This window comes from Adiantum capillus-veneris, chromosome 16, assembly GCF_014529385.1.
Source record: "Adiantum capillus-veneris isolate H3 chromosome 16, ASM1452938v2, whole genome shotgun sequence".
Lineage (NCBI taxonomy): Eukaryota > Viridiplantae > Streptophyta > Polypodiopsida > Polypodiales > Pteridaceae > Adiantum > Adiantum capillus-veneris.
Genome location: NC_140946.1, coordinates 139032569 through 139058058, shown reverse-complemented (window position 1 = coordinate 139058058; position 25490 = coordinate 139032569). Strand labels below are relative to the sequence as shown.

Sequence of the window (25490 nt, the reverse complement as noted above, 5' to 3'; positions counted from 1 at the left end):
TGTAACGAAAGCTCAAAGCAAAATGTTGAAAAAACTCATAGGTGGCTTGCTTATCACGTGAGCTATGATTTTTGGATAAGCCTTGTTGCTCTTCTTTGGCATCACTTTTATCGAGCACAATTACCGTTGTCAAGCCAATGGAAGTGCCACATATTTGGGATCCTCAAGTCATCCTTTGCATTTCCGTTGGTGATCGGTAGCATTTTTAAGGTGATACTCCTAAGAATCTTTAGATGATGTGCCTTGCTGTCTGCGAACAACATTTTGAGATGCCTTGCACTGTTTTGAGAGGTGTTAATACTGCAACTCGAAGCCCTTTTGAGATGCTCTCCTGTCGGCTACAAATGTGGAAGCCTTTGGTGTGAATAGATACTTGATTAAAGCCAAAGGGTCAAATTAAGATAGACAATTGGTAAAGTCAATGTGAAAATGAAATAACGTTTCTATAGCGGAGTCGAGCAAAGCAAAACGGACAACACTGATGGTGGTTTTCTTCACAGCGGGCTAAGGTAGCGAGTTAACAGATAAGCAGGTGTCAAGAATTGGTTCTCAGACCAGGGAAATTTCGTTGATACTGGTTATGATTGAATTGCCACAGGCTGATGCACGTCTCCTCTTCTCTACAGGTGATCGTTCCCGCAAGCTAGGTCGATCCGAGGTCGATGCCAAGCTCTTCTAGCCCGCCTAGGACTCGGCTGGGAGCTCTGATACCAAGTGTTATGTTGGGAAGCTATGGAGGGTGGTGTCTGAGGAGGATTACCATGGCGTGCAGGTGCAGAGAACAGAGAGAGAGAGAGAGAGAGAGAGAGAGAGAGAGAGAGAGAGAGAGAGAGAGAGAGAGAGAGAGAGAGAGAGAGAGAGAGAGAGAGAGAGAGAGAGAGAGAGAGAGAGAGAGAGAGAGAGAGAGAGATGACACAGCAATGCAAAAATAACGCTATGATTGTATTGCTTTGTAAAAAACAACTTACAATATATAGCCAAACTTGCCATGCACACTAAAAAGGGAGCTTGAGTTGATTTGCATCCATTATGAGAGTGTTCCCACAGGCTAACTAAACCACAATTGGTCTTGCATACCCAACAAGGTTCCCGTGGGCCCAACGGCGCCAAAACTTTTATTGAGGAAGGCATGTGCACCAAAAGGGTTGTCACGGCGCCGTGACAACCAACATGGACTTGAGTGGAGAACTTTAGTGTGAAGATAGACAGAAGTGCTAAGGTGTTGGAAGCCCATCAAAGATGCTAAAAGGGTACCCCAAGTGGATCAAATGAGCCCCTTTCAAAAAAAAGGGCCCCTAGAGTTAAACAAGAAAGAGCAACCCACTTTTTGTTCTCTTTTTTTTTTTTTGGTTAAAGCCTCCCTATAAGAGGACTTTTGAAAGCGTTGTAAAGGGTTTGTTTGCTAGACAGTTTTTAGAGCAAGTGAGAGGAGCTTTCCTTTGTGTAAGCGATAAAACCTTTGTAAGCTCTTGCAAGGAGAAGCTCTCCTTTTCCCCCCTTCTCAGTGTTGATTCCACGTGCCCCCTCTCTTCCTTTACTCATATACTTTGCTTGTGTTGTCGGTTGTGGCGAGGTCCGTGTATGCAAGGCGAGAGAGAGTGAGAGGTTTGTGTGAGTCTACGGTGTGGGATAGAGGTGTTGGGTGCATGACATGAGCTGGAGCTTCCCATGAAACGTGTGTGTGTGTGTGTTGGTGCAGCAAGACGAGTGTGTACCGGTCAAATTGTGTGGAGTTTTTAGGTGAATCCTAGTGGATTGGGATGTTGTGTTTACCTTGGGCTATAGAGAGGTGCACATTGTGTTTTTTGGGTGTGTACCCCCTTCCCCCTTTTCATCTTCTGGTACTCCCACTTAGGAGTGTTACCATATACATGTGGTAGTGATGTGTGTGAACACACTAGGACCGCCGGGGCATTTTTTCCCTCTTTAGGAGGTTTTTCCCCCCGTGCATTGTATATACGCCCATCACTCTAGGGCTATCTTTCCTTCCATTGCACACTAAGTAACACACTCTCTATTGTGTGCCTTGAGCTTCCTTTGTCTTCTCCAAGCTGTGTGAGTTTCTCTGCAACCCTAATTCCAATAATTGGTATCAAAGCAGGTTGCGTCCTCGCGGGCTCAGTCGCCAGCTGCTCCAGCACACAGCTGCTCACTTTCTCCAATTCCAGTGAGCTTTGGCGAGCGTTTGCAGGTCGACAAATATTTCGGGAGAAGTCTTAGAGCTCAATCTACTCATATTTTTTATTCGGGCTCATTTCGACCTCTGTTTCCACTACAGGTAGTACTGCACAGGCTATTTTGTCAATTTGTGCAAAGTTTCTGTCAGTGCCCGTTTTCTGCATAACAGGTGCCTTATAGTCTTCTACGGTTTGTGTTATATAGCACGTGTTGTTCCCGCTCCGTTTCTCCTATTTTCAGGCAGTTTTCACATCAGGTGCAGCATTTACCATGGCTGACGACAACAACACAGATGTGTTCAAGATGTTTGCTGTTGAGGACAGGTTGGATGGGGAGAACTACCCTATGTGGGCTTATATGATGCAACATGTTCTTGTGTCAAAGGGCGTTTGGAACATTGTGCACGCATTGATGTACGTCCTGGTTCTGAGGATGTAGGCGATGTTGAGGATGTTGCAGGTCTTGCTGCAAGGATTGCTGCTGCTAGAGTTGTTTTGCCTACAGTAGAATCATCTCGTTGGGATGTTAAGGATGCGCAGGCTCATGCATTGATTGCATTGTCTGTGAAGCGCACCATTGTTCCTCACATTCGTTCAGCGAAATCTGCAAAACAGGCTTGGGATATATTGGTTGGTCTTTATGCACGTCGCAATGAGGCTAAAATTGCTTTGTTGTGTAAAGAGCTGGAGTCGAAGATTATGCATAAAGAATATGATATGGACACTTTCCTTGCTAGTGTCAAGGATATCAATGAGCAGCTTATTTCTGCAGGTGAAGTCATTTTTTACCGTTCCCTTGTGCAGACTGTTCTTGATGCATTACCAGATTCTTACGAGACTTTTGCTAGTACTTGGAGACTTATGACCCAAGGAAATCCAGAAGTTGCCAAGTTTGATGTATTATGCACATTGCTGTTGCAAGAGTCACTTTCCGGAAAAAACAGGACTAGATAGCATGTAGTTAAACAGGCTTTGATTGCTTCTCAAAGAAAGGGTGGTAACAGTAATGCAGCCACTTCTTATGGTTCTGCTGCGAGTGGCAAAACTTTTGTTCCTAATGCTTCTGTTGGAAGCACTTCGTCTGGCAATTCTGGTGATAAGGGCAAAAAGAAGATGCGTTGCCATTATTGTAAAGCTAATGATCACTTAATCAAGTCGTGTCCTAAGTTGAAGGCCAAAGAGGCTAAGAAGAAAGAGGGTGGTTCCACTGCAAATGCTGGTTCCACTACAAATGCAGCCATTGTTGAGTCTTCTGTGAAAGGAGACTGTGATGCTGATGTCGATGCAAAATGGGCATTTAGCGCAGAGTGCACTTACAATCCTACTGTCCATGATGCATGCTTGTCAGTTGCTGCAGATTCACATGTGTGGTATTTCGATAGTGGTGCTACAAAGCACATTACCTCACATCGTGAATTGTTCACCTCTCTCAAGTCTGTCCCTCATGAATTTTGTCACTTGTGGCAACAATGCTTCTTATCCGGTTCAGGGAGTTGAAAGATTGTGCTTACTGCTGCAAATGGTAGTTCTTTCACACTTGTTGATGCACTTTATGTACCTGGGATCAAGAAGAATCTCTTGTCTGTATCCGCACTTGCTAGACTTGGACTTGTAGTCAAATTTGTGGATGACAGATGTATAGTTCATGATCTCAGTTTTGGTGATGAAATTGTTGCATCTGGCCTTTTGTGGCGTGGGCTGTATAAGCTCACTTTGTATGACAAGTGTGGACAAAATTTTGCAAATGCTGTTGCAGATTCAAGGGCTATTTCAGATGCAAAACATTGGTATGCACGTTTCGGTCATCTGAATTTTGTCAGTTTGCTGCGTTTGCAGAAATCTGATATGGTTGCTTCTTTGCCGCCTCTTGAAGCACCTGTCAAACATGTTTGTGAAGGTTGTATTTTGGGTAAAATGCAGCGTTCTAAGTTTCCAAAGGATGGTTCAGTTAGGGCCACATGCAGGTTGCAGGTTGTGCATAGTGATGTTTGTGGGCCCATGCAAACTCTGTCCTTGGGAAATTACCTGTACTTCGTGACTTTCATTGATGATTACTCCAGGCATGCATGGGTATTTTTGCTTAAAGCGAAGTCCGAAGTTTTTATGTGCTTCAAACAATTTCTGGCTATGGCTGAAAATGTCTCGAAATGTACTATGGGCACCCTCCGTTCCGATCGAGGGGGGGAGTATATGTCTCACGAATTTAATGCATTTCTGGCTGGTCGTGGGATAAAACACCAATGTACAGTGCCTTATACACCTCAGCAAAATGGTGTTGCTGAGAGGAAAAATAGGTCACTGACGGAAATGGCATGATGTTGGTCAAAAGTCAAGCTTTGCCACATTCTTTTTGGCTTGAGGCCATCATGTGTGCCACTTATGTACTTAACAGGTGTCCTATGAAAGCTTTGCAGTCTATTACTCCATATGAAGCATCGCATGATAGAAAGCCTTCTATTGAGCACATGCGTGTTTTTGGCTGTTCGGCATATTCTTTTTGCCACAAACACAGCGCATAAAATTGGATGATAAGGCTGTCAAATGTATTTTTGTTGGTTATAGTGCTGAAAGCAAAGGTTACAGGTTATATCATCCGCAAACAAAGCGTATTCTGGTTTCACCGGATGTAGTGTTTGTGGAAGATTCTGTTCAGCCCTTGCTGTCAAGTACTTGAGACAGTAATGTAAGCGCACAAGACAATTATGACACTTTGTTGCCTCTTTTCAGTGGTGGAAATACGAATGTAATTTCCAATGATGCAAATGTACAGCCCATGGGGGTTTTTGAAAATGTTACATATCAGCCTATTACTGATGCATATGTACATGATGTACTTGATGAGGAAAGGGCTGAAAATGAGCAGGCTAGAGGTATGCCAAAATGGCTGGGGCACACCTTGCATGACAGTAAATTGGATGCACCTTTGTCCAGTCGTACTTGTTCAGGCTCTCGCCATGCATCTTATGCATTAGATTGTTATGCTTTTGCTGTGTCTAGCTTACATGATGTTGAGGAGCCTCTGTCTTTTGATGAAGCACAGAATTCAAACAATTGGATGGCTGCCATGCAATCAGAATATGATACACTTATAGAAAATGACACATGGACTTTATGTGATTTGCCTCCTGGCAAAAAGGCCATTGGTACGAAGTGGGTTTACAAGTTGAAATGCAAGCCGGATGGTGAGATGGATCGCCATAAGGCTCGACTTCTTGTAAAGGGTTATGCACAGCAAAAAGGCATAGATTATGAAGAGACTTTTTCTCCCACTTGTCGTATGACTATTGTGCGTTTTCTATGTGCATTGGCAGCTCATTTTGGTTTGGATGTACATCAATCAGACATTGTTACTGCTTTCTTGAATGGTGACATATTTGAGGAAGTTTATGTAACGCAGCCTCGCGGTTTTGTCATAAAAGGACAAGAGGACAAAGTGTGCAAATGTAAGAAGGCTTTGTATGGGTTGAAGCAATCTCCTCGTGCTTGGTATGAGAAAGCTGACACTCATTTGGTCAAACAAGGCTTTCGTAATAGTCCAACAGAAAGCACATTGTATGTAAAGCGTGAGGGTGATGTACTTCTCATTGTGTTCTTTATGTTGATGATTTGCTGATCACTGGACCAAATGAGAGACATATTGCTGAATTTAAGGCTGATTTGAATGCTACTTTCAAGATGACAGATTTGGGCCTGTTGCATCATTACTTGGGTATACAGTTTAAGCAGTGTGATGGTGGTATTGCGTTGTGTCAGAAAAGTTACATAGAGACATTGCTATGTAAGTTTGGACTTGAGGATTGCAAACCTATTGCCACTCCCATGTAAACAGGTTTGAAGTTGAGTCTACATGATGCTGGCGATCCTACTGATGTCACTCTTTACCAAACTGCTGTTAGCTGCCTCATTTATGTATGCAGCATGAGGCCGGATATTCAGTTTGCAGTCTCACATGTCAGCAGATTTATGCATAGCCCAGGGTCTAAGCATTAGCAGGCTGTCAAGAGGATTTTCCGCTACCTTAGTGGCACTTTACATCTTGGCTTGTTTTATCCCAAGGGGGGATCATTGCCGCCAGACTTACATGCTTTTTCGGACTCAAATTGGGATGGTTGTTTTGACACGCGAGTGTCCACAAGTGGTTTTTGTTTCATGCTTGGCAGTTTGTGTATATCATGGTTGAGCAAGAAGCAACCTACTGTGGCCACTTCGAGTTGTGAGGCTAAGTACAGGGCAGTCTTTACAGGTATTGTTGAGTGTGTATGGCTCAGATGCCTTACGGTTGATTTGGGTGTTGGACAGGACACTGCCAACACTATCTACACTCATAGTCAGAGCGCATTGGCAGTTGCGAGGAACCCAGTTTTTCATGCTCGCACAAAGCACATTGAGGTGCATTAGCACTATGTCAGGGAGAGGCTCTCAGCAGGAGAGGTCAGCTTAGCTTATGTGCCAACATAGGACAACCTTGTAGATCTTTTCACAAAGGCATTGTCTCGTGAGAAGCTTGAAGGTTTCCACAAAGCTTTGGGCTTACTCCCCTTTGTGGACTGATCATGTCCTTAGGGCATGGCACTTCCCTTTACTCATGTGCTAGCTCTGCTCTCGTTCACCGCATCACTCCAGGGGGGATTTGTTACCATATACATGTGGTAGTGATGTGTGTTCACATGTGGTAGTGATGTGTGAACACACTAGGACCGTCGGGGCATTTTTTCCCTCTTTAGGAGGTTTTTTCCCTTGTGCATTGTATATACGCCCATCACTCTAGGGCTATCTATCTTTCTATTGCACACTAAGTAACACAATCTCTATTGTGTGCCTTGAGCTTCCTTCACCTTCTCCAAGCTGTGTGTGTTTCTCTGCAACCCTAATTCCAACAAGGAGCATGCTAATTGCTCCTGATTTGGTGAAGAAAAAACAAGTTTTTGCATTGGTAAAGATTGCGTCTCAGAGCTATGGTCTGATTTTCACAGGTGAAGAGAGTCCAAACGAGTGGATTGCTGATATGTTATCACTGCAGATTCCGAACGAGGATAGCAAGATGCAAAATTTTTTGTTGGTGATGCACGATAAACCAAAAGTGTGGTACAAAGCATTAGAAGGTGATCCAAGGCTTGCTTGGCCGGCTCTATGGGCCCGTTTCCTGCATGACTTTCGTAAAGTAGCGTCCCCAATGAAAATGGATGCCAAACTAAAGGCGCTCAAAGAAGATGTAGGTGATGAATTTGGTTTGTTTTTGGATCATTTTGAAGGTTGTTTGGGAAGTGTTAGCGGCAGCCATGCACCTGGCTAATGGCAACTACTTTAAGCTGGACAAATTTACGGTGTGCCTACATCCTAAGGTGAGGGAGAAGGTAGATTTTGAGAGCCCGGAGAGCTATAATGGTGTAGTGACAATTTCAAATGTGAAGAGTAGTAAAATAAAGAAGAAGATTGATCAAGGTGTGTTGGACTATGAAGCAGTGGTTCCTACTCAATTGCAGGGTTGCAAGGATGCTGCTCATGAGGAGAACCATGGGAATCGAGGTGCAACTGTTGTGCTGTAGATTTGGTGGTGCGAACTATATAGTATTTGTCCGAGCAATGCAAGAATTGTGACTGAGTGTGATAAATAGAGGACAACCAAGAGGGGCAAGGGGTAGGGCAAGGTCATTGCCTGGTAGGTGCTATAATCGTGGTGAAGAAGGGCACTATGCACCGGATTACCTTCATCTGTCCAGAGAAAGGGGTGGTATCTACTCGTTGTTTGGCAGAGGAAGAGGTCAAGCATAGCTTAATGATAGGAGAGACCAAGTGATCGAGATTTTTTTGCAACCAGCTCCTCCGGATGGCGGTGAAGTCCCTAGGGTGAACACCATTGGAGTGGATAAGCACGATGTCGAAGTTTTTGTCAACAAAAGAGTGAGAGCTAAAAGGGAAATGGAAATCAAGCAGGAGACTAGAGATTGTAAAGGCAAAGAGAAAGTGTACAAGGGTAGAGAGTAGCCAAAAACTAGTAAGAAGAGAAGATGTTGTAGGATCAAGCAAGAAAATTTCTAGCTAGGGCATGGTATGATGTGGTAAATGATGTGCATGGCCAAAAGGCTAACATAACTTTTGGTCAGCTATTGGCTTTAAACCCTAAACTAAGGAGATAGTGGTTTATGAGTGTGAGCACATGGCTACCAAAAGCTAAGGGCAATGTGAATGCAATGCCAAATGTACCCCAGCTGATGTCATAAAAAAGAGGATGCAGGTTCATGCCTATATAGATGGTGGAGCTCACATTTGCATCATGATGAAAACTGCAATGAGGGAAACTAGTGGTGGTCAAGTCAAATGTGCACATGAGAATGGCTAACCATGCTAAAGCTAGGTGTTTGGGCATGTCTCAAGATGTAAGAGTAAAGGCGATGGACATTGAGTGCTTATTCAATTTCTTTGTGATGAAAGAGGCTGATAATGCATACCCTATTATCTTGGGTAGGTCGTGGCTGCTGGCAATAGGTGCTAAACATGATTGGAAAAGTAGGGTGTTCACCTTGCCTGACAAAGAGAGAGGAAGACAGCACGTGGTGCTAGATTTGAAGACTAAAGACAGTCATTTCCATCCTATGGCAACAAGGGACAAGGATGACACAATGAGCTATGAATACGAGATCGAGACAGCCAATGATGAAGGCTATACAGATACATAAAAGGAGGAAAGCGAGGATGATATCTTAAAGATTGATGATGATATGTTTGGAGTCACTATGGAAGAATCTCATGAAAAAGAGGAAGTGCAATCGTAGGTTCATTCCATAGGTGCAGAAGAGGTAGCCAATATGTTGAATGAGGACTTGACCAAGCAAGAGAAAGAAGGCTATGTTCAATTATGTGCCTCCTTTCCAAATCTATTTGCAACGGAGTACAAGGATCTGTGAGGGACAAAGGGTGTTGAGCACAAGATAGTCCTCAAAGAAGGGTACAAGCCAAAAGCACAAAAGCTAAGGAGATTGGGAGAAATTCAAAACAAAGTCCTTTGGTAGGAGATCTGCTAGATGCAAATATTATATACCCTGTGAAGGAGGTTGAGTGGGTTTCCCAGTAGTTATCACTCCTAAGAAGAATGGAAAATGGCGGGTGTGCCTCAACTACAAACGATTGAACTAAGAGAAACCACCACCTGTTGATGTTTCAGGATGAGATCCTAAATTAGGTAGCTAGCCATGAGAGGTACTCCATTATAAGTGGGTTTTTAGGGTATTTTCAGATAGGGATTGCATTTGAAGACCAGATGAAGATGACATTTATCTCTCCATGGGGATGTTTTACCTACCATGTGATGCCATTTGGGTTGGTAAATGCCTATGCCACCTTTCAGGACTAGATGAACAGGGTATTTGATCGCTACCTGGGTAGGTTTATCAGGGTGCTTATGGATGACATTGTGTGTTATGGCTCAAGGATGGATCACATGTCAAAGCTACGGCTATGTTTTCAAAGGCTTGATGAAGAAGGAGGTCAATTGAACTCCAAGAAGTGCAAGTTAGCACAGCCTCAAGCATCATTATTAGGCCATGTAGTGTCACAGAATGGAATTCAGGTGGATCTGAAAAAGGTTAAGGCTCTAGTTCTTATGGAGCCTCCTTCTACTGCTCAAGGTTTGGCATCATTTGTGCATAAATTGAAGTATCTGCCAAGGTTTTTTTGGATGTTGTCGCAATATGTACACCCTCTTCAAAAAAGTGCATAGCATGTGCATGGCTTTGAATGGGATGAAGGAGCTCAGGAAGCTTTTGACAGGGTGAGGGAAGCTTTGTGTCAGTTGCCGACAATGTGCCCTCCTAATTGAGAAGACAATTTTTATGTTGCCATGATGGTAGGTACGGTGGCTATTGGAGCGGTGTTGCTGCAAAAGGTGGGAAGAAGCTATAAACCTATTTACTTTGAAAGCACGATAATAAGTCCTAGAGAGGCGACCTACACCGAAGTGGGGTCATGGCCTTGCTTTTTGCTTGCAAGAAGTTCAAAGTTCATCTCATTGTACGCAAGTTTTATGTGTTGACGTCTAACAATTTGTTTCCTGAAGTGGTGTTGCACTTGAAGCCAGTGAAGCGGATTATGAAATGGGTGATAGATCTACAAGAATTTGAGTTTGACTTCAAGGTTGACCATACAAGTTGGTCTAGGCAGATATTTTGGTCAACAAGGTCGTTGATTTGACGATTTATCCAAGGGTGGTACGAGATGAAGCCAAAGAGGAGCCTGAATTAGTGGCAGCCTTTACTATGTGGTTTGATGGTGTATATAGAAAGGTGATACAAAAAGCAGGTAGAGGTCTGGTGATACGAGATCCACACAAAAAGGTGATTTTTTAAAAGGCTTATGACTTGGAGGACGTTCATACCAATAATGAGGCAAAGTATCTCACTTTGCACTTGGGATTGAAGTAGTGTGTCAAGTTTGGTATCTCCAGGTTGGTGGTGGTAAAAGGTGATGCTTTATTGGTTATCCACTGGGCAAATGGTAGGAAAAACGGGATTTGTTCAAGCATTGGTTCTATGCCATTAAAAAGTTGTGGAAGTTTCTTGAAGATGTTCAATTCAAGTAGGTTAAGAGAGAGCGGAACCAAAAAACAAATCAGCTTGCAAACAACAAAGTGCAAGTGCAGGTTATATGTATATATGTGGCCCCAACCACTTATGTAGGTTGTGAGACTTTAAAGGAGATTGAGGAATTTTTGAGCACATGCTAGTGTCCAAAAGGGTTGTCTAAGTTGCAGAAGCAAAGGATAGTGCGGAGGGCATGCAAGTTTACATTGATAAGGGAGGATCTAATGACCTATGGATGGGTTGAAGTGCTACAAAGGGTGCTTTACAAAGAAGAAATTGGCATGGTGTTGTAGTAGTGTCAGGAGGAAATTGGGCATCAAGGTAAAGACCAAGTTTTGATTCAAATTTTGAGAGCTGGTTTTTGGTGGCCTTTAGTAGTGAAAGATGTGCACTATTGGTGCAAAACCTACCATGAATTCCAAACTATGGGAGAGAGGAGGCTAGTAGCCAAGTCATAGGGGGCTATCATTGCTTAGAATGCCTTTCACAAGTGGGGTTTGGACGTCATTGGTCCACTCCTGAAGTCGACAAGCGGGAAGAAATATATTGTGGTAGCTATTGACTACCTTACCAGGTGGGTAGAGGTGAAGGCATTTAAGGAGGTAAACGCTCATGTTGTAGCTCAGTTTTTTTTTATAACATTTTCTATCACTTTGGAGTACCATGGGTGCTTGTTTTTAATGGATTTAGAAGCAAAATTATGAAGGCTTTGGTGGAGAAAAAGGGCATTCAACACCGGCTCTCTTTGCCCTATCATCCTCAATGCAATGTTCTGGTGCCAATGGTCAAATTATAAATATGCTTATAAGTAAGAAACATGAAGATGCTAATGAAGTAAATTTATAAGCAAGAAATAGAGTGGGGAGTGAATCTCTAGAAATCTTTATGGACGTACATGATGTCCTACAAAGTGGTGACCAATTTTACTCCATTTGAGTTGGTCTATGGTAAGGAGGTAGTGCCCATACGTAGCTAGGTGCTTCAAAGGAGATGTCGCAAATCAATGCCACACAGTAGGGGATGCTACAAGATTTAATTGTCAATCTTGAATCTTTGCAAATGAACAAGGAGGCAGTAGCGGACTATTATCTGAAGCAGTGGGAGAAATGGATTACTAAATTTAACCAAAACTTGTATGATAATAAGATGGAAGAAGGAGATCTGGTGATGACATATGAGAGCTATTTGGATTTTACTTTTTCCAAGGTCTAGATTGAGTTTTGGAATTTCATTTTCATTGTGTGGGATTAGCCGAAATTGATGGCTCATTGAATGGAGTCCCGAGGGCCAAGATATTGAAGGTCAAAGTTTATGCTAATTGACTAGAGAGCAATGCCATATGAACTTTTTTGTCTTTGGGCAATTTGGTTTGGGGCCCAGCGAGATCAAAATGTTACAAGGATGGCAAGATAGACTTGAGGTTGCCGGATTTTGGTGGGAATTTATAGCTCAACAATTGAAAAGGTGAGCAAAGGACTACAAGGCCCTTAAGTTGGGGAGAAAAAGTCAAAATTTTTAACCAAGTTTTTGGAGGATTGTGGGTGATTTTGGGGGCCTTGGAAGTGGGGCTTCAGTGGCCACCACATGGCATGCAATAAACCCATATGTGATGTGGTGAGTCTGAACCACGGAGTATAAGTCCAAGAGAGTGTCTCCCATATGGTCTCAAGTGGGAGAGAGGGGAGCTCCCCCCAGCGCATGGGTATGGCGACAGTCGTCCGATCCTGGTGGGCGCTCCGTGCGGTGTGCACTGGCAACGGTGTGGCTCCGTGGTAGTACTGGTAGCCCTCTAGGTGGCGAGCGAGAGAGAGAGAGAGAGAGAGAGAGAGAGAGAGAGAGAGAGAGAGAGAGAGAGAGAGAGAGAGAGAGAGAGAGAGAGAGAGAGAGAGAGAGAGAGAGAGAGAGAGAGAGAGAAGTGTTGAGGTGTTGGCATCCCATCAAAGGTGCTAAAAGGGTACCCCCAAGTGTATCAAATGAACCCCTTTCAAGAAAGAGGGCCCCTAGAGTTAAACGGGCAAGACCAACCACTTTTTGTTCCTTTGTTTTTTTGTAAAAGACTACCTATAAGAGTACTTTTGAAAGCATTGTAAAGGGTTTGTTTGCTAGACAGTTTTTAGAGCAAGTGAGAGGAGCTTTCCTCTGTGTAAGCCATGAAACCTTTGTAAGCTCTTGCAAGGATAAGCTCACCTTTCCCCCCCTTATTGGTCTCGATTCCCCGCTCCCCTCTCTTCCTTTACTTGTATTCTTTGTCTCTGTTGTTGGTTGCCATGCGGTTGAGTGCAACCTCAAACCGAGGTCCGTGTATGCAAGGCAAGAGAGAGTGAGAGGTTTGTGTGAGTCTCCAATGTAGAATACAGGTGTTGAGTGTGTGACAGGAGCTGGAGCTTCCGGTGAAGTGTGTGTGTGCATGTTGGTGTGGAAAGACAATTGTGTACCGGTGAAATTGTGCAGATTTTGAAGGTGATTCCTAGTGGATTGGGGTGTTGTGTTTACCTTGGGCTGTAGAGAGGTGCACATTGTGTGTTCTGGGTGTGTACCCCCTTCCCCCTTTCCAATGGTTTGAGAGCACGATGATATTGTGCCTTGTTCTTTAGTGGTTTTTTGTTGCAAGGTCCCAATCTCCGTCTCTTTCTTGTGTTGCTAATCTTTGGCTTTTCCATGATCTTCTTTCTCACGGTTGAGATTGATCAACTTTTTTAGCTTCATTTTCTTCTTGATGCTCATGATAAGTCTCTCCCTTTTCTTGATAATCTTGATTCTGGCCTTGGTCTTTCTCTTCTGGTAGGCTGTGATCAATCTTTTTAGCTTCTTTGTTCGCTTGACTCTCATCAAATCCCACAAGATCTTTTGGCTCAGGAGGGGCCTGCTCTTGATGTGCATCTTTCTTTTTAGAGTCTTCTCTATCTTCTCTGTTTCTATTCACCAAATTGAAGTGATATTCTATCATTCTTTGTGCTTAAGAATCCGCAACTTTGCTTCCTCCTCTGCTTAGTCTTGAGTGGTTTGAGCATTCTACTTCCTTTCCTTGGGTTCATGAATCCTATCCAACATGTTTGCAGTGAAAGGTAGATGATATTTCTTTAATCTTCAACCATTAATCCAATTAGGCATCTCCTCTCCCTCTAATGATGCAAGTGGTATGCCACCACTAGGTGATATGTCGTTGATCACAAATGGGCCATTACCTCGCCTTTTCAATTTCTTGGAGTGTTGCCTCAAAGTATAGATTAATACGTAGTCTTCCTTTTGAAACTCCTTGTTTATCACGTGTTGGTCATTAAATTCTTTCATCTATCAATATTGTGTATAGATTGTTGCAACAACATGTAGTCGTAATTTATCTAGCCTAGTTAGTTGTTCAAGTATGCTAGACAACTCGTGTCCAATCCATTCTGCATCCTCTGTGACTTGTAGTGCAGGAATTAAGAATTCTAAGGGCACCAAACTAAAGAGTTTAGTGTCGTTTTGTATGCTACCCTATATGACCATAGAGCTGAATGTAATTTTTGGTCCCAATTGGCCCTTGATTTTTTGTTTACAATTTTGGTGAGCACAGTGCATAGAACTTTTTTTATGCTCTCAGCTTGCTCGTTTGATTGAGAGTGATATGGCACTGACTTGGAATGAAGCGCCATAAATTCTTACAATAGATAGTTGACCATATCATGTATAAAGTGAATCCCTCGACCGCTCACTATCTCTATCAGAAGACGATATCGAGTACAAATGTTCTTGTATAAGAATTGCATTGTGGTTCTAGCATCATTCTTTTGCATCACTTTTGCCTCTACCCATTTGGTCAAATAATATGTGGTTACTATGATATATTGAGCATGCATTCGGTAGATAGGTGGTGAGATAGATCCAACAAAGCCTATCCCCCATTTGGCATAATCCCTTGCATCCATCATTGGTTTTAATGGAATTTCATTGCATCACATAGCTAATTTTGTACATTTTCAATCATCATATCATTTCACGTATTGGTCTACATCCATGTACAGACTTGGCCACCAGATCCTTGCAAAAAGTATTACTTTTGTGGTCTTGTCTGCCAAAAAGTGACCTTTGCTCGTCTGACATGTGCTTGCTTAAGTATTGGAATGTATTCATTTTTTGTGGCACAAATTCATAAGTTTTTATCAATCCCCCTCCAATAAAGGTGATTTTCAATGATTGCGTAGTGTTATGCTTCTCTTTGGATTGAATGTAATCCGGATCTACTCATGTTTGCTGGTAAGACTCCTTCTAGGTAGTCCACAATGTATTTACTCCACTTGGGTGCCTCTGCAACTCTGAACAATGATGCATCCGATTGCACATGTTGATGCAACTATGTGGACATGGACAATCTTGTTCCAATCATAAGCTTTGAAAATTGGAGCAAAAATCAATCTTTGCTTCAATTGTTGAAACACTTTGTCACATTCTTCAGTACATTCGCATTTCGTGACAAGAGCATAGGGATGTTTTGCGATGACTGCATACATATAAATGAATCTTTGATAATAGCCGCAATGGCCTATAAAGGCTTGTACCTCTCCAACTTTGGGGGTCCTGGGAAGAGAAACAATAACTTGTATCTTTTCAAGATCTATGGAAATGCCATTTTTAAACACAATATGTCCTAGAATCTTCCCTTGTCTTACCACAAAGATGTATTTTTCAAGATTTAAGTAGATACAATAGATTATGTACTTCTCAAAGATCTTATTCAAATGTTCAACATGTTTGTTTCTTGCTAGAGAATACACGCATAGATCATCCATATAGATTTCCAAGAATTGTCTTAGCTATTATTTGAATGTGTGACTCGTCAACATTTGTTAAGCCAAATGGCATCACTTTGATAAGAAAACATGCCCCATTTTGTTGCAAAGACCGATCCTTTGGCTTTATCCTGAGTTGATTGTAGTCCAAAAAAGCCATCAAGAAAGTTGTGAACTTCCTTGTCCACAACTCTCTTAATCACATGGTCTGTGATGGATAAGGGATACTTGTCTCTTATCCTGATAGCATTCCCCTACTTGAGATTTACACGCTCATAAATTACCGTTCTTTTTGGACATTATAACAATTGGTGACACCCATTTTTTGCTCAATCTTGTAGATAAACTCTGCTTCCTTAAACTTGTCTATCTCCTCTTTGATTTTCTTTGCAAATGTCTCATTGTAAGTATACGAACATTGTTTGTGTAGTTTGGAATCACTCTTAAGGGGTATCGTATGTTGACATACGCTGGAGTCTACTCCCTTAAGATCTTTGTACAACCAAGAAAACACATCTCCATATTGTTTGAGGGTAGCTATCAAAAGCTTCCCTTCCTCTTTTGTAAGATCTGTGGCTATGTAAGATGGCCTTGGCTCTTCCCTTGGTTTGGCTAGGTCAATTTTATTTGCATTTTAAGAACCATCATATGATATTCATGGTCCTTTAAGTTCTCTCATTGATTTCTGGACCACGATCCGTCTATCCTAGATGGTGTTCTTTTTATAGTGAGAGGGTGTGTCAAATCTCTTAGTGTTGGGCTTCTCTTCACTTTCCATCTCAATTGTCCAAACTTCTCTCAGTGTCTGTTTTAACTTTTGGTACTCACGTTTTCGTTCAATTTGGGACATTTTTGTTGATGTTTTTGCTATGTCTTTGGGTTTCCTTTGCATTGCTTCTTGGGATTTGTCCGTAGAGAAACTTGTTTCACTCATTTCCTTGTGATTTTGTCTCGGACGCTATCATCTGCTTCCACGAGCATAAGATATTGTGTTTTTCTCATCAATCAAGGCATTGGCTTCTCAAGTTGGTTTTGTTGTTTTTTCACCCATTTTGCTCGATATCTCCTTTGTCTCCCCAATTTTTGGTTGGAAAACTCGTAGAAGATTGTCTCATCTTGTTTTGGTACATCTTCATTTTCTGAGCCGCTTGAGAGTTCATCTTTAGCATCGTTTCCTAAGTAGTTGCTCCACAAATTATAGAACTCATCCTTGTCATCGTCACTAAGATCTCAAGCAGAAACTTTGTCTACTGTTCATTTGCAATCAGCCGTCTCAAGACTTTTTGTCGTCTCAATCTCACTTTTGGTTCCAAGATAGCATTTACCATCTGAAAGTGCATTATGTCATAACCATCCTTATCGCAAAATATTATGGGGGTTGTGTCATTCATACACATCTAAAGTCGCCAGTATCTATTCCCATCCAAAGGGTTCAAATAACTCCTCTAGAAATGGATCTTTTATATGGTACTTATCTTCTATCGAGCACTCCAAGATACAATCTTCCTTTTTAAGGGTTCCACATTCAGATGCTCTACACATCCAAACACGTGTTTGCTTCATCAATCGATCAGGCATTTGTGTTTTGGAATGCATTGTTACGTTGAAGTCTTATACTGGGGCTCGATTTACGTCTTTGTAGCTATGGTTCTTTGTGATAACCCTTGTTGTTACGCCTTTATGTCTCAAGTAGAGGTGGTCATAGCCCCAATCTTGAACCATTTTGAGTTGATGCATGAATGGCTGTCCCAAAATAACCTCAAAGTTGTTGTTTTCTTTAAAGTCTACTACAATAAAAAATTGTGTTTGTACTCGATTCCACAAGAGGATACAATTATTTGTTCAAGCATCTTCAAGGGTCTCTCTACAAATCCATTTTCTATTTTCAATTTCATATGTGTTTTCTTGAGAGTTAGCCTTTCCCACTTCTCCCAAATTTCCTTTGTAGCAATGGCTACCCCAGCCCCATTGTCAAGTATGGCTATCATTTTCACTCTCTTGTACTCAAGTGGCAAGGTGACGTTTCCTTCTTCTCCTTCGCAATAGTCACCTGTCTTATTCACTAGTACCGGCTTCACTTGTGGTTTCTCAGATTGAGTTTTCACTATGTATTCATCTACAAGCTTATCCTATGGAGGGATTTTCAACCCCATCTTTTCCAAGTTTTTCCTTATTTGACCCCACAAATGTGGTCTAATCTTCAGAAGGTCTCCGGTGAGAGTAATGGTGCATCTTATAGAGGACAACATCAATTCATGCATACTTTTTGTGCCATTCATCTGTGGAACTGGATTCTATTGAGATGGTACAATCCTCACCTCAATTTTTATCTCTTGTTTCCCTACAAAAGAAGGTAAAGTCCTTAAAGTCTCTGGTTTACTCTCCGCAAATACTTCCATCCCTGCACCACCGTACAGTGGCTGTATATTCCAAGGGTAAATCTCATGGTCCATGTTGATCTCTATGATTGGTACTAACTGCAATGTGGCACTACCGTCTTTTTTTTTTTAGATCATCTCCCATAAGGATTGTGGGCATAGCTCGTCCACTTTAGGAATTGGCTATATCTCTAGAGACTTTCCCTCATCCGTTGTGTTTGCAACCACCCTCTATCCAATGGTTTTTCATTTCTTGATATGGTTGGTTTTCCATTGTTGTTTTCTTTTAGTGCACTTGCATTCTCCTTTTTTGGCACTTGCGTTCTCCTTTTCTTTTAGTGCACTTGAGTTCTTCTTTTCTAGCATAGGTGCTACTTGCTCAGGGATTTTTAATTTTTTTGGATGCATTAGAGCTTGAGCTATCTCTATGAGCCTTTTGCACATTTCCATTTTTTTGGTTTCAATTTCAGGATGTGGATAGCTCAACAATCTTTGTTCTCGTGTTTGGTTGTTTTTCCAAGTTTGATCCCCACTTTGTAGATCAGAATCCCTTTCCCTGTTCTTAACTTAATATACAACAAAAAAATTTGGATCAACTTTTTGGACAACAATATAAACTTCCGAAGCCACCCTCCCATGGGACCGTTTGGTAAATGCACATTCCCAAGGTAGTACTATGATACTAGGAAAACATAATTTCAATCAAGTCAACCAGAGAGTACATTTCAAGCATTTGAAAGTAGCATGTAAGCTGTTGCATACCTTTGCGAGTGTGCATTTATTGAGTCGTTTCCACCTTTTTCCATTTAGAATATTTTTATTCTTTTTCCTTGTAGTACTATAAAGTTATCTAGGTATCTTTCAAGCAGCCACATATACTTCTCCAGGCATATCCCTATCCTCATCCTAAGACTCATGTATCATGTCTTCTCTGTCACGTGTAAAGGTGATGCCTTTACACAAATTTCACTTCTTATTTTTCTTTATCTTATTTGGGAAAGGATTACAAGATTAATCTACTCTATGTTCCTTTTAGATAAATAATCCAAGAAGCAGAGAAAATGTCCGGTTGATGAGGATAATTTTACCACCAAGCGATCATCTTTTATGCAGCCATGGGCCGGGCTTGTCGATCAGGTAGGAATGGTTAAGAGTGATCACTGATGAGAGGCGCACTCTAAAACTGGAACCTATAATGTTTGGGTAAGATTGGCTAAGTGTGGGCGCCCAAATGTGAACGGGCAAGCCCATATAAAGGTCAATCTAAACCTAAAATACCTCATTCTCTCATTTTTTCAAGGCAAGAAGAGTGCTCTTGCTCCATCTCCTTCTCCGTCTCCTTTGTGTACTAGTGTGTGTGTGTGTGCTTGAGAGAGAGAGAGAGAGAGAGAGAGAGAGAGAGAGAGAGAGAGAGAGAGAGAGAGAGAGAGAGAGAGAGTGATTGAGCATTGCGGCGGCACAATGGCGGCGAGGCAATTGAGCGCGGCGTAGCGGCGGATCCCTCTTCTTTGCGGCGAGGGGAATCCTCCACGAAAGCAAGCGTAGAGCGGTGAGTGACACACCATTGTCATCTTTGAGCTCACTAGTTTAGGCTAGTTGCATGCTTGGAGCCATCTGTGGCTCGTACACAGTGTTAGGAAAGTCCCTTGCTTAGATATGTGCGGCAAAAGCCCACATATTTGGCACCACTACCTAGGAATCACCCTGCACTAAGCTCAAGAGGCACTCTGTGCTTCTTTCGTGAGTGTTTGTGTTAGGAAGGAAGAGAAAGAAGAAGAAGTTATTTTTTGCAAGTTTTTATTTTTTGCATAATCTCTATTTTTTGCCAATGTCTACTTGCACATAATCTTTTGCACAGTTAGTAGTCAGTGTGTTAGTAGTGAATGAGTGTTTTCTGCCAATGTCTGCTTTTACACAGTTTTTTTGTTTGCACAATTAGTAGTTAGCTAGTGAATGAGTAAGCAGTTAGCAGAGAAGGTAGCTTCATTATCAGTTAGTAGTTAGCAGAGTAGTTAAGCTTAGTTAGCAGAGTAGTTAGCTGTAGAGGAGATAAGGTAAGGTTAGTTAGGAGAGTAGGTAAAGGTGTAGTGTGTGTGTGGCCCAAAAAGGCCACTAAAAATCGCGCGTGCGATGACCGTCCAAAAAAAAAAACCAAAAATATTTAAGGGTGAGGCGTGCAAAAATTTAGGTTCGGGATCATTTCCCCAAGCCCAAGCCCATGCCTCAGTCCTTAGTCTTATGATATATACTAGATTCACTCTTATATATATACCCTACCCCCAAGAAGGAATGAGGGCATGTGGGACAAGTTCCTTCACCATTCCCTTCACACTCACCCTTTGGACTTACTAATTCTAGTCCTCTCCCCACCTAGGAAAAGACTAGTTTTAGAATTTTGAGGGATGTACGTAACCGAATCAAGGGCTGTAAACTATGTAAGCTTGGACTTGAGGACTGCAAACCTGTTGCTACTCCCATGGAAACAGGTTTGAAATTGAATCTTCATGATGCTGATGATCCTCTCGATGTACCTCTTTATCAGTGGATGCCTTATTTATGTATGCAATACGAGACTCGAGTTTTAGTTTGCGCTCTCACAAGTCAGCAAATTTATGCATAGCTCAGGGTCTAAGCATTGGCACATTGTTAAGAGTATTTTTCACTACTTGAGTGGAACTTTACATCTTGGCTTGTTTTATCCCAAGGGGGGATCATTGCCACCATATTACATGCTTTTTTGGACTTAGATTGGTTTGGTTGTTATGACACATGAGTGTCTACAAGTGGTTTTTGTTTCATGCTCAATAGTTCATGAATATCATGGTTGATCAAGAAGGAACCTATTGTGGCCACTACTTGCTAGCAAAAAACACAAGAAAGAACAAGCTCAAGAGTTATCCAATGTCAGGCTTGCTAGCACCTTGCTCTTGCATATCCATTCTTAAATTTAAACTCCATCTTTAGGAGGTTTAGGGCCAATTTATTTAGCCTCTCAAATAAAGAAATGATTGACTTATAGGAACTCTTGGCTATGTGTCTTCTGATAAACTGCCTCTCATTTACTCATTATCATTGCTCGAACAAGTTCGCTCGGAGTTTGGGATTCCTCCAAGTGATGATTTGACATAGCCACATGACTCCAAATGCACTCAAACTTACCCCACAAATAGAACACACATATTAGATGTCCCCATGATGTGCAATCCCCATTTTGTTACCTTGGAAAAGCACCTAATATCAACATCCTGTTTTTAGTGGGTCAATTCAGACACCCAAAGAACTCCATAGCTTCCTCTAAGGAAGATCTACCTATTTCTAAGTTGAAAACCTCATTTGGACATGTATTTGGTGCAGTACAAGAAAAAACAAAAGGTAGACATGCGTACTTAAAATCACAAAATATCGTGAGAAACTTACATCAAATAGAAGAGCTTTCACTTGTGGATGCACAACTCCAAATAGAAATTCCACACTATACAAGGGAGATATGAGCAAGGAAACCAAGAGGGAAGACAATGTTTGTAGAAATTATTGTACGCTCACCTTCATTATCCAAAACTTAAGTTTGTTTTTACAAAAATGCCATATGCAACGTTAAAAATAATGACTTTTTACTCAAACTCTGGGTAAAATAAGGCTAAGCATCACATTTGATCAATACAAGTTGGAAGCTCTTGGCCCCATTTACCTATCATATATGTCTGAATGAATGAATTTGATACAAAATATTGGACTTGATGGGAATTTTATTCAATGTGTGACGCAAAGTTGCAAAATTTTAGCTCAAAGTGATAAAAAGGATTTCCTATTAGCTAGGTTGCTAACATTTCTCCCTCCTTACATGTGTCATTTGCAATAGAGCTTCCTATTGGTGAGGTAGTGTATTGGTTGACATGCTTTGTGTCCCTTTTACGGCTATTACAATCCCTACTAATACTTCTTATGGAGCTTCTTTTTTGCCACAATGATAATTGCATGGTGATTTTTTTCTTCTCTTCCATATCAAAGTAGCCAACAAACTTGGCTGTGAGGTTTGCTATGATGGGGCTAAAAATATTTGATCGATGTGTGAAAAATCCCATGTAGAAAGCTTGCTCAAAGCTTTACATGTAATAGGATGGTAGGAACATGAGGCACGTGTAGTATCCGTAAAAGATTTCATTTGTTGGCTGGATAGATAGATTGTAACAAAGGTCCTACTCTGTGGAATGTCTCAATGCAAGTGAGCATCATAAGAGCAATTTTGATGAACATGATATATGCTATCTAGATTAGGTATCCTTCAAAAAATCTTGATGGCCTCAGTGAGCATGTATATTATGTAGTCCTTAGTTGGCTTGTGATCTTTAGGTGGGAAGAGTTTGGGGTACTTGAGCCACATTGCGTGCTTTTGCTTTAGAGCAAGATGCCACTAGACTAGATTTGTACCCACGGTACGGGGCACTATGTGGAATTGTTCGTGATCTCCAGTGGAGCATTGATATAAAATATCAAATACCTAGGATGTTGGGTGAGCTAAATCTTCCCATAGGCGCAGTGTGCTTGGACTGTATTTGTAGCCTGCTCTTTCAACAATCTTCCATGTATTGGCAGTAGTTCAAACTTGATAAGCAAAAATGAAAGAGATTATGGGTGCCACTCATTTCAATCTTTGTCGGTGTGAGAGCTAAGTCATGTTGACCGAGTAGAGAATCCTCTACTCCCATTCCATAGCTTCTTTTATGCTTTCTAAGTTTCCTTGATGATACTAGCTTTGAGTTCTTTTTTTGTATTGATGCTCAAGCTTTCATGAACCTCGAAAGGGATAGCCTTGACCTCTAAGGGAGCTATCTCTGGTAGTGATGATGGTCCACCACTAGGCTCCTCTAGGCACATTGCAAAAGTTGCAAGGATTTGGAGTCTCCCATAGACTTCCTTGATTGTTCTTCATCTGTCCCCAAATGTTTGCCTTTAGTGGACTCATGGGCTTTCTTCAAATCTGCCTTCAATTTTGTAGTTCATTGAGCCGTTGGGCCTACTCATTATTCCTCGACTCTGATTGGGCCAATTGGATGTTGGCCACATCTAGCTATACTTGTAGTTGTTGGACATGCGCACTTGTGTCATGAGTGTTAATTTCTAACCTTATGAAATATTTTCCAACTTAAGTTGGCCACTTAAGTCCTAGGAAAACAAAAAGAGAACAAGTGAAACTGATTTAGGTGCTTATGGACCAACCAGTCAAGGCTTGGGACCAAAAGGGGAGAAATTCATAAAAGAGCAAGGAAAATTGCTAACTAGTTATTTCAATCATAGGTACACGTCAAGGAAGGATAAATGTACCCTGGGCAGCCTTGATCAAATGTTGCACATGACAAAGGAGATGACCGAGAGCAATTATAGGAGTTTAAAAATAGAAAGTGGTTGTGTTAATCTCAAATCATCATAATAACTCTTTAGACTCCAAGTATGAAGTTTGGAAAGCATTAGGGTGAAATTCTAGCTTGCATAAATTGTCTAATTTTGGCAGGCCTAAATTTAGCAAGTTATGGGAGTAGCTTGGCGGCACCTCCAAGCATTGTGCTAAAGTTTTTCACAGGAGGTGAAAGTTTTCAAGCCCAAAGTGTGAGTTTTTTTTTACCAAAGCTTATCCTACTTTAGCAAGTCCTAAATTAGTAGGTAGGTTGTAGCCCCGGGTCAGCTTCATAAACCTCCAAGGTTTGTTCACAGGTCTTGCACCCGAGCTAATTAATGAAAGGGTAAGTTTATGGTTTTTATTACATGAAAGGGAATATCTTAATAACTTTGCATTATCCCTTCCTCTTTTAGAATGTTTTCTCTAGTCCTTACTTACTAAGCTTGGCTAGGCCACATGTCCAAAGTAGCACATACTTGCTTTGTGTGAACTTAACAAGTGTGTGTGAGTGTGTGTGAGTGTGTGTGGTATGTACAGTTGCCAAGCATTGTCCAAGAGAAGAGAGGAAAATTTATTTAGGCTTATAAAGTGGATCAAGTGTTTGAGTATGCATAAGTTACATTTTTAGGAACTCAATTCTCAGTCGCCAAGTCACTATGCATTGTATTTGAAAACTAGTTGCAAGTTTTGCATGAGATAAAAGCAAGGGCTTGTTGATATTTTTGCCTCTCTTTTTTTTCTCATTCTCACACTCTAAAGTGCTCGATTATGGCTAAGCAAGAGTTCTCACACTCCCTCTCACATGGGTGCTTAAGAGCGAGTCTCTATGGTCGAAAGCTTGGCTACGGATGGAAAATCCAAGCAAGAGAAAAATCTCCTTCTTCTTCTTCATCGCTACTACTCTATTTTGCTAAGATATGCTAAGAGCTTGCTCCATGAGAAATTATACACAAATGATCCATTCTCTTGCTTCAAAAATACTTCTTTCACCTCATCTTCCTCTTTCCCCACAGTTCCCTTCTCCCCGATGGGGTGTTTAGGGTTTGGGAAGGAGGATTATACCATGGAATCTTGAAGAATACCATCTTCTCTATTCAAGAAAGGCTCCATAAGAACACAAACATGTATTGTAATAAAACAAAGCTCTTATTTGAGAACATTACAACACAAATCCTTTTGAAGGGGGGCCATCGGCTCTAAGCAAATCCGATCCTCATCGAGTTGTCAATTTTAATTGTGTAGTCTCTTTGAATTATGTGCATGATTCCTAGGTGTAATTGTGTAAAGAAATTAAACTGGCACAATCTATAATATCCTTGCTATCTTTCTCTTTAGAAAAACTCTCTCCTTTCATAGTTAAATTCCATTGAATCTAAAAGTAAGCATTGGTCCTAAGCCTCCATAGGAGTTAGTGCAATCCTTGGCGTAGATGGGGAAGGGAGAGGGCCAGAAAACCCTCCTGGTGGGGAAAATTCTACTTCACCACTTCTAGGCTCATCACTCTCATGTGAAGTATCCATTCTGCTTCAGGTGATGACCATACACTGAAGTCGTGGGTTCTTAAGTTCGCAAGGAACTTGGGTTCTTCTGGATCTTGGGTTCTTAAGTTCACGAGGAACTTGGGTTCTTGTGGTTCTTGAGTTCTTCTTTAGCTTGCAATCTGTGTTAGAGAAGGATCTTCTCTTACCCGAGCTATACTCTTCCCTGCGGGTGCACCCCTTGGCGGCCTTGTGCTCACACCAAGGTTTCTTTTTCCCACCTCACGTTGATTGGGCGGTTGCTAAGTGCATGGTCCGTTCGCAATGAGTGAAAGTGAAACAAGGGGAGATAGACAAACCCTTCTTTCTTGGGTTTCTTGTCAATCTTCAAAGCACGATTAGGAATCAACATGCCCAAGAGGACTTGGGTTACGTGCGATCACAACAAGCAAAAAAAATTCTTGTGGTTCTTTTCTTGAGTGATACAGAACACTGCCAAAGCTCAGATACCAATGTTAGGTGCAACGGAAATGAGAGTTGAACTTTGCTCAAGATGAGTGCTTCGAACTGTGCTCAAGGTTCCTTTTACTTACGGAAGGGAGAGCCTTCCGTCCCTTTAATGAGAGAGTGCAAGTGGACACAAACAAAGTGGTAAACACTGTGCATGAAAGTGCTGAGACTGAGAGATAGAGAGAGAAGAATACGACACCAGAAAAG

General features: G+C 41.6%; 1 pseudogene across 1 annotated transcript in view; it reads left to right on the top strand.

The window, feature by feature from the left end:
• Nucleotides 1–9528: 9528 nt before the first annotated feature.
• Nucleotides 9529–25490, top strand: part of LOC147439957 (protein MANNAN SYNTHESIS-RELATED 1-like) — a 37814-nt pseudogene continuing 21852 nt past the window's right edge. The window contains exons 1-2 of the transcript XR_015184442.1: nt 9529–9802; nt 10231–10307. The product of XR_015184442.1 is annotated as a protein MANNAN SYNTHESIS-RELATED 1-like (transcript). The remainder of the gene's footprint in view (nt 9803–10230; nt 10308–25490) is intronic.